This window comes from Rhipicephalus microplus, chromosome X (genome assembly GCF_043290135.1).
Source record: "Rhipicephalus microplus isolate Deutch F79 chromosome X, USDA_Rmic, whole genome shotgun sequence".
NCBI classification, from domain to species: domain Eukaryota; kingdom Metazoa; phylum Arthropoda; class Arachnida; order Ixodida; family Ixodidae; genus Rhipicephalus; species Rhipicephalus microplus.
Window position 1 is genome coordinate 418,421,733 of NC_134710.1, and position 15,326 is coordinate 418,437,058.

The window sequence follows — 15,326 nt, forward strand, 5'->3', positions numbered from 1 at the left end:
GTCCAATGCTTTTCGCATGTCTTTCAACTATAGATTGCTGCACCGCCGCGGATGAAAACAAGTATTTTTACACCCACACACAAGCTTGAGCAGTTGAAGGTTGTTTCCCGGGGCTCTCTTGCGATTTAGTCGGCCACCACAGGGAATTAGAGTGATACGCCATTAATCCCTGCATCTAGCTGTATTCCACTTAGTAGCTCTATCGCTTGATGACAAATCGAGCGCGGGGCGCGACGCTATTGCGCACGACCATGCCTCGCGTAGCGGCGACATCAGCTGATTGCGCCGGCCGGCTTGCTTCGATTTGCTTCAGAGCAAACAAATGTCATACCTTGAAAGATTGCGTACTGCACTATGTGAAAATGTTACTGCTTTGTAGCCATCCTATGATTCATATCACTACTGTAGAGCTTTGCGTCGGCGACACGCACCGAACGTGAAACCGCACTACGTCTGTCGTAGAAGCAGTAGGAGGCTGTCGTCTGCTAGAACGAAAACAAAACAAAGACCTGCGAAAATATTCATAAGTTGTAACTTGTTTTTTGAATAACCGTTTATCACTTTTAAAGTTATTTTGCCAGATAACATACATCTTTTTTTCAGTTTATAGCAGCGACAGATGTTTTTTTTTATTTTTCTCACACAGCTATCCAAGTCAAATCCATATGCAGCTAAAGCCACATGTTGTTTGTCTTCTTTGTTTCTGTGAGCATGCCGTTTCGGTGCGTGTCTCATGTGTTCGCGCTGCTACACGCGAGAGCACGAAATGTTGAATTTACGCAAGGAAGCGCCGTTCCTCGTTCGTGTGATGTGCTAAGATTGCGCCCTATTCCCGCCGTTGTCCGAGTGCGGATCAAGTGCGAGTCGTCTAAGGAATCGGCGGGTTGGGCGGGTGCTCGAAGGACTCCGAGGTGACGGCTGACGCCTGTGGTCGCTTCCCTCAGGACAGTGTGAAAGAAACTAAAGGTAAGGGGGACACTTTTTTATGTAGACCAAGTATGCCACTCAGTGCAAGTGTGTGTTGCTGCACTCGAACCAGGTGTCGCGAAACGGCAACCTTACGAGCCTTTGCGAGTGCGGTTGCCGATTCGCTTTGACAACGCTAACGCCAGCAGAGCCATGGCGCATCGGCGCGGCCTTAGTGGAGCTAATTCGAGACAACTGCGGCAACGTGCATGTGTATGGTGATCGATTTTTTCATATGTGCAATGTAGTGAGGAAGACGCACACGGCGCTTGCTACGTTGTTAATTAAACGAAGCCTGCAGTGCCATTTCATGCAAAGCAGCTTTTTGTTTACGTTCGCGGGCGATACAATTTGTGACTTGGCTCGATTCACCTAGCCAACCGCCTAAGTGGGTTGATTAGCATACGTTCACGGTAGAGCGTTATCATGCCCCTAAACAGTGGCGTGTGCTTGTTGAAAGATATAATGTGTGTGCCTAGTGTAGAGAGAGAGAGAAAGGTGTTCGTGCAATCTGCATGTGCACCTGCAAGACGCTTTTGCTTGTAACTGATAATGTACCGGCCAGCACCTACATTGTACGCCTGACTTTGAAGAAAACTTGCATGCACAATGTGAGATTTTGTAATCTGCCAGAGTTGCTTTTTATAAAAGAATACACTGCCAGCATGTTCAAAATATGTTTCACTGCTGTGTGGCAGGGGTGTGGTTATCACGCTGTTGTGTAGTTTCTGATGCAAGGACTTATAGTTTTGATGCGTTAATATTTCTCATCTAACTCATCAGGTGTTTGCTGTTTCAGCACAAACAAGGTAAAGAGAGAAGGAAGACGGGTAATGACAGGACCAGTGCCGACTTTTGTTTGCAGAATACCCATGTTGGTGTATTTATTGTGACAGCCTTTCTCTGTTGCTTTTTTGCCCAATTTATGCAACAACAAAGTTGTCAGCAATATGAGAGAGAACACTGAAGTTAGCTTTTAAAGATCATGGTGACTAAATGCCTAGTAACTCACAGCACAAAGTAACAACAAAAGACATCAGTATGATCAATGTGGATGAGTACTGTCTTGCATCTAAAAAATATATTGTGCAAAATGTTGCCTAAGTAAGAAACCTCTCTATGTTTGCAAATAGTGTGACGTCACTTCGAGCACCGTGCCAGCCATTCCCTCCCTCTGTGCAAGGGCTGGTTGGCAAGGAAGTTGTTTGTGACGTTCCTGATAGACCACCGAGATGTATGCGATTCTAAACCTGTAGGCTAATATATACGTAATCTTTTGTGCAGTTACATCGCTGCATCTGACACCTACAACTTATTTGCATATTTACATTGCTCCCTTAGGACCTAACACACAAACTTGTTGTTTGCATTGTCACTTCATGAATATCGAGCGGTAAAGGTACTGAGTATATGTGAAACAAGAATCTCTGCTTATTACATGAAGAAATATGAGGCCTTCGATAAAACGAGTTATACCTTTATTGAGCTTGCGTACTCGTCGGGGCGATTCATACATGCAGCTTCAGCAAATGGTATCTTCCAGCCCGGTGACCTTGCAATTTTTTTTCTGCACACAGCGCAAACACCGAGATGTACCCACTCGCAGATGGTCACGTCAAGTGCATATTTACCTTCACTAAAATGTCGAATCAAGTTTTTTCATCGACCGGTCCCTGCCATGAGTGCTAGTGTTCGAAAACAAGACACATTGTTATTGACACTGCACACACCACACTCAGTATTCTCAGTTGAACCGATATTCTCAATACCTTTCAATGCACACTACATGCCGCAATCAACAGTGCACATTTTTGAAGACTATGCCGCTGTTGCTCGCACAGGCCACCACATGTGTTCACTTCTTCAAGATAAACAGGCAGCGTGGCAAATATTTTACCACACAGTTTACCACACAGCTGGATGTTTGCTGACACATACTACAGCTAATGTCGACATTGTAACGTGAAGTGTAAGCTTTGAAAAATTAAAACTTGCCCCAAACACCGCACGACTGTACCGGGCTGAGCCACCAGCGGGAGTGTTTTTCCAGCCACTTCTTTTACATGTGCCAGTGACATCATGCTGTGACGTACCTCGGTAGGGGCCTATCGCTGCATACTTTATGTGAATGAGGGTCCTGTTAGTGAAAGCAGGCATTGTTGATTTCGTAACTTGTTCATGCCCAACTGGACCTTCATTTGCACAAGTTGTCTGACTGATATTCAGGCGAACTTTTGTGTAATAAATTATACAGTTGGCAGTCTGTGCTTGCCCCATACTGTTGTTACTGGTGTTTCTTGTTGTTACTTTGCACTGCTCATTACTACTCACCTACACAAACTAGCCTATCTTGCCGCTGTTTTGGACAAGATGCAGCAGGCAAGTGCGATAGTGTTCATAACTCTAAATTCTCGAGCAAAATTGATCGTTTCATATTCAGTTAGTTGCATTCATATCAGTACACTATAAGAAATCATTGATTAAACATGAATCCATGTTCCTTTACATAATGCTCACAACTTTTATATCAAATTGAATGGTGTTTATAAAAAACATGGATTTTAGCTAAACTTCATGCTCTTTTCTCGAAGAGCTGACAAAACGCTATTGCATGCTTACTTGCCATGAATTGGACTGTGTTCTAAATACATTGCAATTCTTCACCGGACTGCCAGCACACTTCACATTGGGGGAACATTTAATAACCATGGATTGATTAATTAAGAACGGAAAGAAAGAAGCGGCAGGCCGGGATACTTGATATTGGCATCCGTTTTGCTACCCAGCGCATCATCATGCAAACTTCCTATAGAGTGGTTATGCGTCTTGCATGTGTGTCTGTAAACCAAGAACTTTGGGTAGAACTCTATTTATCTTACAAATGGTTGCAGGACTGTGGAGGCTGTAGGGCTGCTTAGGAATTGTGGAATCCCTGGACATGTGTTCAACCTTGCTGCATCAGCTCCTTGGTGTTTTCACGGCATCTTTACAGATGTGTTGGGTGAGTAAAGCAAGCAGGTTTCGACACAAGGAAAAGTATAATATGGCAGCACCTCTTGTGCGTGCCTTACATCCCAAGTATATCAAATATTTATCTTGCCTTGTGGCCGGTAATTTTTAAAGAGACACTTCTTTTTGCTTTATATTTGAGTCTTGATGCTTCGACAGCAATGTATTTGTGTTTGACAGCAAGTGTTTTTGAACAAATAACTGATCTCAATAATGACAAAACACCCTTCATACTTGGTCCTTAGCATAAGCTAGCACTTATCTGTAGCAGATTCAATTATTCATTTTTTGCTGGGATGATAATGGGCAACTAGCAAAGGCAAGTTCAGATTGGAGTGGTCGGTGACGTGTGTTTAGGCTCTGCCATATTGCTTTGCAACCAGAGTTACTTGTGGCCACATATACAATGAAGCCACATGACGTGCATTCTAAATGAGATTACCATATCACATTTCACTGCATCTTATTATGTGCCAAACAAATGCAGATATCATTAGCTTGCCACTATAAAGGGATCCTAAACCAACACAAGGTTGAAATTTAGTCGTGGTGTTGCAGCTGTGTATGACTCTACAATGGATACATATCCGTGATAATTTGTCTATATGTGGTCGCAATAGTAATATTACACACATTGTACGATATAAAAGAGGTCCGCGCTTATTTCGCTTTCTTTCGCTATGCTTCTTTGTTGTCTCTTCTTGCCATGTGCTCCTCCTCACTGTACAAGGAGCAAGAGCAGTGGGCATACAAAGACGTATTTAAAAAAAATGTTGTAAGGTGAGCACTGAGAAGCTGAACACTTCCAAAAGGCTCAAAGAGGTAAAGGTATTGTTTCTTGCTACTTTTTGGGCACCCATAGCTAGTTGTGCTGCTGCAGTTAAAAAATAAATGAAATGTTAAAAATTAATTGGAGATGGTTTGGCACCCATAATTGCAGTTACATACAGAACTAGGTTTCAATGCATAAGCAAAATCTGTTTACTCTAAATGAATCCTAATGATATCTGAAATTCAGGAAATATTCACAGAAAAGCTCAGGAAAAGGCTAAGTGGTTGCCCCTTGAATGTGAAGGAGATACCCTTCTTCTAAAAGGTCAATAGACAGTCTAGTAGTCTCGATATTACATGCACTATAAAATATTCTGGTGTGGTGCTTTTTATGCATGTTATAATGAGAGGGGTTTTTATTGAACTGTTGTCACTTTGCCCTGCATTGCTGAAATTGTTCACATAGTTATAATACATGAATCACTTTATGCCTTTTGATTTTATGCAAATGGTTTGCTTACCCAGTCGGTTTAACTTGATCTGGATAAAATCATAAATGCTCTAAAATTTTTTTACTATACAGCAGGTTTATTTTTAAAATACGCGATCATTGATGTGAACGCAGTTGGTGGCGTGCTTGATTAATCCTTCACTATCACCACTCTAACTACACCTGCTACAGTGCATAGTGTGACAAAAGTAATGGTACTTAACATTACTGGCAGCATACACTTTTATGTCTCAAAATAGGTTAAAAAGCCTGGTAAAAATGTGTGTACGTTTTTTTTTCGCTCCAACTAAATATTCGGGTCTACTCAAAGTAGCTTCCACTCTTTTAAGTTCCTCAAACTTTTAGGTGTTCAAAAGAAGTATCAATGCCATATACTTTCTTTGTCAGCCTACTCACCACTCTAATAATGAGAATTACCCGACAACATTACTCAGGAAAATATAGGGATGTTATAAAAAGTAATGTCAATTCAATTGTCAAAAAATGTCAACCCATTAGTAACTTGCCGCCAAGTTACGTTTTCGTTCACTTTTCTTTTCACAATTTTGTGAAAGTTATTTTTGATAACATCACCTATAGTTTGTTTGGCATCATTGTCTGCTAGTTCTCATTATAATGTGTTCAACAAAGACAACAAACCCATAAATTTATAGTTCTTTCCTTTACTCATGAATCAGAAACAGTGAATCTCGGTAATCTTAGCGGTGTGTGACTTGTTTTTTTTTTTTATCAGTTGTGCATGTATTCAAGTACATGCATTTAGGTGGGAGGGCGAACTATTGCCTCCTCCTGTGACTAGCAGATTTTCTGAGAACGGACAGATGCATAATGCTGCCAAAGAAGTATAGGGATATTGGAAGTAATCGTAACGTAATTGCAATCGTAATGTAATTGCCAGTAGGCAAAAAAAAGATGTCCCACACTCGCCATAATGGTAACAGGCAGCGCTGACTGACTCTTCCATGTATAAATGCACATATATACCGTACAAAATGGAAGAGGGATAGCCGCCATGGTAGCTCAGTTGATAGAGCATCGGACATGTTATTCGAAGTTCGCAGGCTCGGTCCCTGTACAGGGCAGGTTATCTTTTTTTTCCTGCCCCGCCACGGTGGTCTAGTGGCTAAGGTACTCGGCTGCTGACCCGCAGGTCGTGGGTTCGAATCCCGGCTGTGGCGGCTGCATTTCCGATGGAGGCGGAAATGTTGTAGGCCCGTGTACTCAGATTTGGGTGCACGTTAAAGAACCCCAGGTGGTCAAAATTTCCGGAGCCCTCCACTACGGCGTCTCTCATAATCATATGGTGGTTTTGGGACGTTAAACCCCACAAATCAATCAATATCTTTTTTTTCCTTCTACTTTTCTTTCTTCACAATTACAACACTTCTATTCTTCTTGAAGATTTTCTGGTGTAAAAAAGGTACCTTATAATCTGAAGAGGCAAACAGAATGTGCCAGTGTACGAGTTAGCTCTTGTAGTGGTTACAAGTAAGATATGTTTTGAAGAATAAATCATTCTGTCACTTGCCTAAAGAATGGCTACAGGACATGGCGCTGGATGCACTTTGTTATTTTTGAATCAAGCTATCTTGTATTCTATTTTTATAAATTACATGGGATACACATGACGGTATCACACACTTTAACGCCACAAAGATTATACAGTGAACAATGTTATAAATGCGAAATTGCATAAGGATAAGGTGAAAACTGCACCCTCAACGAGAATGTACAGAAAGCACATGGTGCAGGCGTCATTCCTTCTGCCCGTGCTTTTCAAGTGCGAGCTGTTTTCACCTCGTTCTGACCAACTAACTAGATTGAGATGTGTTGTTATAGTGCAAGAGGATGCTCCACGGGAAACTAGGTTTGTCTCAAAGTCTGTGTGTGTCTTTCAACTTATATGGTGCCCGGTTCAAGAGTTCATGCAGACCAGATCGTGTAAAACAGGACCGTGTAAAATAGACCGTGTAAATAAAATAAAATGGACCATGTAAATAAACAGGATCGTGTAAAATGTCGTTTTCATGTGCAACTGTAGTTGTGGTTGTGCTGAATTACCTTTCTTTATATACACTACATAACAAACTTGCTTTTTTAGAGTTGAGTGCATCTTCGGATCGATTGTAAATGTTTGCATATGCGAGGCCTTAAGTTTTATAAGAAATTCCTCAGTGTGCCACGAGGAAATGTGTGTTCAGCGAAAATTTGTATATCATTATATACAACTCTTAAAGCCTCGTCTACAACTTTATGCAGGTTGACCTTGAGCAGAAAACGAGGAGCGGCAGCAGCCCCCAGAAAAGAGCAAGCACCCTCCAAGCTCCCGAAGCTCTCTTCGACAGGAACAGCAAGGTCACTGTGTGGCATTGAAAACCATTGCAAGGAGCGCCTTATCAGTACACTGTGCTGCTCTTTCATCGCAGAAGACGAAGTTGACCACTCCAGAGGAACTTCACACTGTGTATTGTGAGTGCTTCAGTGGTTTTGTTTTTGTCCAGCAAGCAGTTAAGAAATCATGTGTCAGATTCAGCCAGGATGGCTAGAGGGAGTCGGGCAGGCATGTTTGGACATTTGTCTAGCCAAGTAGTGCCAATTTTCGCACTGGTCCTGTTGGAGTTACTGCCAGAATCACAGAAGCTACGTCACCTCTCTAAATGTACAGATGTGTCGGGGAAGATTAGCTGCATTAAGTTTTTCTATAACTGATAGCTGCCAACATTCTTCATTATACAGGAGTTTTGTTCCTCACTTATGGGTGTAAAGCCCTCTACAGAAAAAATGCAACACGTCTACTTCCAGAAGACTCCAAGGCCCTATTTGTAGGTTTTTTCGGCTTGTATCATAAGCACCTCGTTTGGGGTACATGAACATTTTATAAACATGTACAGCGAAAATTTTGGGTGGCTGGTCGTTTTGTCGTTATCTTGTTCCTCGCAGTATTCTTAAGCATGTTGTGCATTACGTTGTCAATCTGGTTCATGTGCATAGAAGACATTACGAAGTTTCAGGCTACAGTATAAAAAGCCTGGAAGCAAGCTATCAATAATTTTTTAACAGAGTTGCTTAATCTGATACATGATACATCACTAAACTTTCGTGCGTATTCATCAATGTAAGCTCGTCTTAGTGTTATCCAAAATGAAGATGTGAGTCGACAGATGGAAACATCTAGTGGGGTAATCAGGGTGAACAGTAGAAGTGCTTCAGACAGGCTGGCCGATGTTGCGATAGGAGCACCTATTTTTAGAAGTCACCTTGTCATCCTTGGCGTGTTAGTTTAAACGGGGTCAGTAATGACATCATCTATTGGTATAGGCGTGTGTGCCTGTTGGAAATGTTTGTCTGAAAAAAAAAAACCTATAACGCCGAAGAGTGCAGCCCTTGCTTCTTTTCAAGTTAGGTTGCGCTGATACAAAGTGTTCTCCTGTTGGAGGTTGGGGGTAAGGGAAGCAAAAAAAAAAGATAAATGATAGAAAAGAAGAAAAAAGAAGAAAGAAAAGGGGAATGCAAAGTAAAAGTAGTGCTACACTGCTCCTACTTTGCATCCCCCCTTTTCATCTTTTTTTTCCCTTGTTTTATTTTTTCACCTTTTTTGTTAGATTTGCATTGTCCCATCTAGTGCATGAATCAATGACACATGGCTTTGCTATAGCAAAGATGCCTATGTGGTGTTGGATTGAACAGTGCATTGTACATCATTTAGTTAATTACAGACTGATCAGTCTTGCAATAAGTGCTTCCTGTCTATCATCACACATGTTCAATTGAAAAGTTTGTGCTTGGCTCTTAGTATGCTGGTATATAGCTTGTGTCTTGGACTACTCAAAATGAATGTTATTTTGCTACTGTTTATGGTAATGAATTTATCCAACATGAAAATATCTTGCCTTCTGAACTTTGTCGGACCTGCCTTTCTTTTTCTTTCCTATGCAGGCATTGTATGTGAGGGAGGCAGTAACAGAGAGGTGATAGCTTGAGCTTCGGAAGAATAAATGCTGACAGTGAGGCAATTACGCTTTAAACATCCCAGCCATTTTGCCAACCGTCCTAAATGTGTTTTGAAAAAAAAATTGTGCTCGTTTACTGTATTTTTCTGAAAACAGCAAAATGATAAAGTATATCGCGGAGAACAAAATATTAGGCCACGTTGGTGCCTTCTGGACTTCCCAGGATGTCGTCTGGGTGTTGTTTGTAAAAAGTAAAGTGTTTCAAAAATACTGCCTCTTCTACAACAAATTCGGTCTTGGTATTAAGTAAAGGTGCTTGTGTGTAGTGCATGAAGCTCAGTAATATTAGTGCAATTTTTTCGCCACATCAAAAGCAAGGAAGTAGTTCTCTTTATATGGCAAGTTATATGATTACACTTTGTCTTAAAGTAGAAATTAATTTTTGAAGTTTTCTTATGATGGGTATTTTTTGCATTTGATGTACGACAGCTTCCGTTCCGAAGTTCCCCATGGCCCTCAATAGGAGACTTCAAAAATCATTTTCCTCATTTAAACAAAATTTGTAATGATAACACTTGCCATGTAACAAGAACTGTTTATTTGCTTTCAACTTACATATAAAAGTAATTTTCAATTAGACAAACACACAGCTCAAATTGCATCTCAATGTGGACAAAAACGATTATATAGTGATATTTGTAATCTGGACCTAACATTATTTTTTTTCGTAAAATATAACTTCTGTGCAGTGAGTATTTGTGGCTCAAATATTCATACAAAATGCAGTATTGCCATACAAGAAATGCAAACGATAAACAGTTCGGCGGAATTCTTCAAAGCCTACGTAGCAGAAAAATTGCACTAATGTTACTTGAATTCAAATACTTTAAGAAGCATCTTTACTTAATATGTAGATCAAATTTGATGTGGCAAGAAAAAGCAGTACTTTGATATTTTTCTCACAAATAACACCCGCACGACATTCTGCGAAATTCTGAAGGTACCCACGTGACCACTACTCTTTTCTCTTCAAAACATTTCTGCAAATAACTATTTTTAGAAGAGTAAATTACCATCATTTTTTAAACTATACATCTGTGATGGTCGCCAGGCAGTATGGTTTGTATGTTTGGCGTAGAATAGCCCAGTGCAAAAAACAACAAATGGCTGAGCATCCTTTGACGCTCGGGCAATTTCGAAAGCATTTGTTTGTTAGCAGCAATTCAGTTAAGCCCTTGTCTTTATGCTTAGGCCCAGAAACAAAACACAAGTAACTAAAGTAGTCCAAAGAGTCATGTAGTCTCACTGTTCCAAGGCTTGTGAAGCCTAATTTAGTGCAAGCTTCACCATTTTTTTAAAATTCAGATTCAACCAACAGGTTTTGGAGGCACAGTGCATTTTCAGCTAACTTGTTTCACACCAGTTACTTAGATAAAAAGTGGAAAGTAGAGGTAAAAATACCATTTTAAAGGCATTGTGGGTAATAACAAAAAGGACTGCTTTCTTTTTTTGTGTGGTGCTTTGATTGAACGCTGTGCTTTTTGTGGTACCCTTCATTCTCTTTGTTCATTGTCTAGTGAATATAGGCCTTAAGAACTAACATTAGCCATGTTGAGGTCGATTTCTTGGTTATAGTCATAGGAGACATATAAATAATTATGACTTCAAACTTGATTGTTCTTTTGAAGATTTTTTCCTTGCATAAAGATATTTGAGAGTCTTAGTCAATTTTGTTATAAGAAAACGTGATGTCATAATAGGGTCACTTTTTGTAGAGTCGTTCAGTTCTACCTTACCTTTTACATTCCTAATAGAGCAGTTATGTTCAATATCGGTATTTAAAATAGAATTAGCATGCTGTATGTAGTAAGCTGTAAGCACTTACAGATAGCACATGCAACCAACTTTTCTGTTGGCAGTTTATTTCTGTTATTCTTGATTTATATGTGGGGTTTCACGTCCGAAAACCACTATATGAATATGAGAGACACCGTAGTAGAGGGCACTGGAAACTTCGACCACTTGGGGTTCTTTAACGTACACCCAAATCTGAGCACACGTGCCTACAGCATTTCTGCCTCCATCGGAAATGGAGCCGGGGTTTGATACCGCGACATGCGGGTCAGCAGCCGAATTACTGTTACTCTTGCTCCCCTATATGTGTGCAGTTCGGTTATAGTTATCTGGCTTGCACAGATTTTTAATGGCACCTGCCTGGTCCTGCTTGCTTTCATGGTGATTTTAACCTTCATAAGTTGCTTAGGTTTAACTCTCAAAATTGTTCAAGATGCCAATTTTGTGCACAAACTGTATAGTATAAAGGTAGCAGATGTACATACACACACTATTAAATGAACACTGAGAGCTTTCACTTGCAGTTCCTAAAGTTTTACTGTGCAGGAAGCGTTTAAATCATAATTTCATAAGGACATAATAATCGATTATCTAATCGTGACAACCTAGTTATTTTCACTATGATAAGCATGCTGTTTTTTGATGTGGCAGAACTAATTTATACACTCATTCCTTCTATTATTCACATATGCATAACATGAAGGATTGTGTGCCTTAAATTTTCAGTTTCATTCTGTGTGTTATGTTTCTTATGCATGTAAACTATTGTTCTAACATGTGTCTCTGACATTATTTGTGCCAATTATTTTCATTTCCAGGTGCCTATGAAGGACACACAAGTTCTATCGCAGTGACCTTCGAAATTTACAGTGGTGCCGGAGCCTCAAGCAGCATTTCGCCGATCTCCACAAGGCAGTCATGAGATAAACACAGCGCCACACTTTCACAGTGCTATGATTATTATTTATGTTTAAACATTTCGTTCTAAAATTGCTGTTACATTGTGCCACCATCCTGTGGCTTAGGTGGAGCTCGTGAAATTGCGGTGCAGTCACCTCATTTGTGTACGATCAAACTGCAATGTCACTATTCACAGCTGGAGCATACAGACAAATAAAAAAACATATTGATTGTAGCAAGGCTGATGTGTATATTAATGCTTCTCTATTGATAATACTAACTTTATAAGTTCTTTAAGTCTTGCATAGAACACTGCAATAATGTGTTGCAATGTAACCACCATTTATGATCGCTAGCACGTTAATTTAGTAGTTTTGTAATGTGTTTTATTTAAAAGGTAATTTTGCTTCTGCATCACAACAATTAGTAAGCTAGATGCCGATGATTCAATCCCTCATCATGCACATTTAAGAAATATTGTGATTTGTACACAGTATTGCATGTACTCAAGATGTGGACGTCTATTCAATTTACACATTATATTGCTTTGCACTAGATTCAGACGTAACATGCACACATTTCAGTAATTTCCGCATGATACGTCTTTCCATAAGATGCGGAGCCCGCATCATACGTCTTATGCGCAGCCCGCATCATACGTCTTATGCGGAGCCCGCATCATACGTCTTCCATATTCCAATAATTCCGTATGTGAGGTCTCCGCATCTTACGGAACGTTTCAGTAGGGATGTTAATGAAAAATGAACGCATTACAGGTCATGCTGTAACTTGTAATGCATTACCGCCTACTCAGGCTATGGGAGATTTATTCGGCCCAGAAATTCAAAGTGTAAAAATTCAGTTGTGTACGGTTTAGCCAACTCAAAATGCTCAAGCTTGCTTAAAATGCTCTCAAATTTGCTGCCATTTACCACTGGCTGCACTATGGACTGGTGGGGCATTGCACGGTGCATTACAACAAGAGAGTTACTCATGAGCAAGCATGGGGCCTATGCTTACTGATACAAATATATAAATGGCAATGTAGTAAATGTAGCTGGTATAAGGGGAATTCGGAAAGACCTCTTACGTACCTCATCAAAATGTACCTACAACACTACAGTAGGAGGTTTCTGCGATGGAGGTCCTTGGTTCAGTTCACGAGCAATTGATGCATGAGCATTTGATGTTTTTAATTTTTACAGTCGGTCCTGGATATATCGAACTTGGATATATTGAATTAGTGGCTATATCGAACAGCCAAAAAACCTCCTTAAAAACCACAAGTGAATGTACAGGGCACAGGTGCGCGTATATCGTACACTTGTACGCCCTTATATTCCATATATCGAACGGTGCGCTGCACTGGAGCCATGACACTGATCACAATTCAGTTTCTATCCAAGAGAGTTACAGACCCTTTTCGTGCGCGCGTCGGAATGGTGATCACGTTGCTTGAATAAGTTCACACAGCGCTTATTGAGTCGCCCTTCAAAAGAGTTACGGATCCTTATCGTGTGCGTCCGCGTCGAAAATGTGATTGGGTTGCTTCAATAAAAGTCGAACTGACAACCGATCCCCTCAGAGCGATACAAATGGTAACCGGAGCGTGAAAATAATGTCAAACAATTCACAATTGTGAACTGCTTCGGTAAAGCTGGCTTTCTAGCTTCACCTGATGACTTTTGGAGCGACGGTGATGTCACAGCAGATGACGACATAGTCCCCCTCGAGGATGAATTTCACCAGCTTTCTCCGTTTCCGGGTGCCATCGCTGATAGGCCACAGCGAGCAATTTTGTCAGTGCTGATGATGGTGTGCAAGCCGTTTCGGACCACACCAATGCAGAAATAGTGACCGACATTGCCGGTGCCGATAAGGCCGACCAGAGCCTCGACGATGATGTGGACAAAGTCTCTACGCAACCCTGTACCGCTGCAGACCTTGCGTCAGCATTTAGCCTTATTCGCCGCTGTTGTGGTGCTTCAAAAGGTGCTGAGCTTGCCTATGTAGAAAAGCCTCAAGAATATTGAGGATGGCCTCATGAATTTATTGACTCAGACAAAGAAGCCAGCCAAGCTAAGACTTTTTTCATCCCAAATGAAGCGCGGTGGATTTTGTGTTTTTCTTTTGATATTCTAGGAAAATCTGAACGTGGGAGCTTAGCACAGTCTTTGGAAACCACTCTGAGACTCTTGGCGCTTCCAGGTAACCCTCAAATGAACATATTTTATATTTTAAATTATTGTTATAGATAGATATGTGGGGTTCAACATCCTAGAACCACCATATGTTTATGAGAGCACCATAGTGGCGGGCTCTGAAAATTTCGACCACCTGGGGTTCTTTAATGTGCACCCAAATATGAGCACATGGGCCTACAGCATTTTCGCCTCCATCGAAAACGCAGCCAACGCAGCCGGGATTCAATTCACCTGCAGCTCGCGGGATCATGGATATATTGAACTATTTCATGATCCCCTTCGAGTTCGATATATCTGGGATCGACTGTACTCCTTATTTTCTCTTCATTTTTCAATTACTACTGCTTCAATTTTCAGTTTCCTTTTATTGAATGAAGGCAGTGATAGGACAACCGGTACGCACTTTTCCCGCGCGTTTTTGTTTATGATGCCGCTTCTAATGCGACACCATTAAAATCTTTTGGTTACTAACACCGTGAATTATAGGTAGCATTCAAGTCAGGCTATATGGTTATACGAAGACCCCAGCAGCATTTTAATTAGAGGCATTGCATTGTTCTTACTTACTGAACAACCCGAGAAAAGAAGTGATACAAATATACCTTCACCTGATCCTTGAGCTCTTGAATTTGCCTATGGTAGCGGCGGTTCAGAGTCTCGTTTGTAAGAATCTCGTCCCTGTTGGAGTGTTCTGTATGTTTTTCGCTGACCTTGAAAACTGAAAAATGCAGAAGACAATATCAACCAAAGGCAGCAAAAAGGTCGTGGGATCCCTGATAAGTTATAGGTGCATACGTTATGCGTACTAGGTGTAATTAAATGTTATAACCGTATTCACAACAATGTAAAGGAACCAATAAACCATATTACAGTAAAACCTCGTTAACCCGGATGTCGCGTGACGAGTGAAAATGTCCAGAGGTATTCGAATTTTCGAAATATTGATTGAACCATGCAAACAAAAAGAAATTGAGTGCCGTATTTACTTGCATAATCGGCACACTTGCATAATAGGTGAACCCCCCTCCAGTTTCATCGCGGAAAATTCTATTTCAATTCCGCGCATAATTGGCACACCCCAATTTTGACCGTGATCATAAACTATTATACCCCTCAGCGGTACAGTTGGAATGTGGCCCTCGTACTTTGAAGAAAAAAAGA

The 15,326-nt window shown here is 40.8% G+C and overlaps 1 long non-coding RNA gene across 2 annotated transcripts; it reads left to right on the forward strand.

The window, feature by feature from the left end:
* The first annotated feature begins 774 nt into the window (after positions 1-774).
* LOC142776513 (uncharacterized) lies at positions 775-12,196 on the forward strand. 2 transcript variants are annotated; one of them, XR_012887597.1, is made up of 4 exons: positions 775-966; positions 3,858-3,967; positions 7,517-7,726; positions 11,880-12,196. It is a non-coding gene; the product is annotated as an uncharacterized LOC142776513 (long non-coding RNA). The 2 variants fall into 2 exon arrangements; XR_012887596.1 differs by lacking the exons at positions 775-966; positions 3,858-3,967 and having other exon boundaries at positions 5,992-7,726.
* The last annotated feature ends 3,130 nt before the right edge of the window (positions 12,197-15,326 follow it).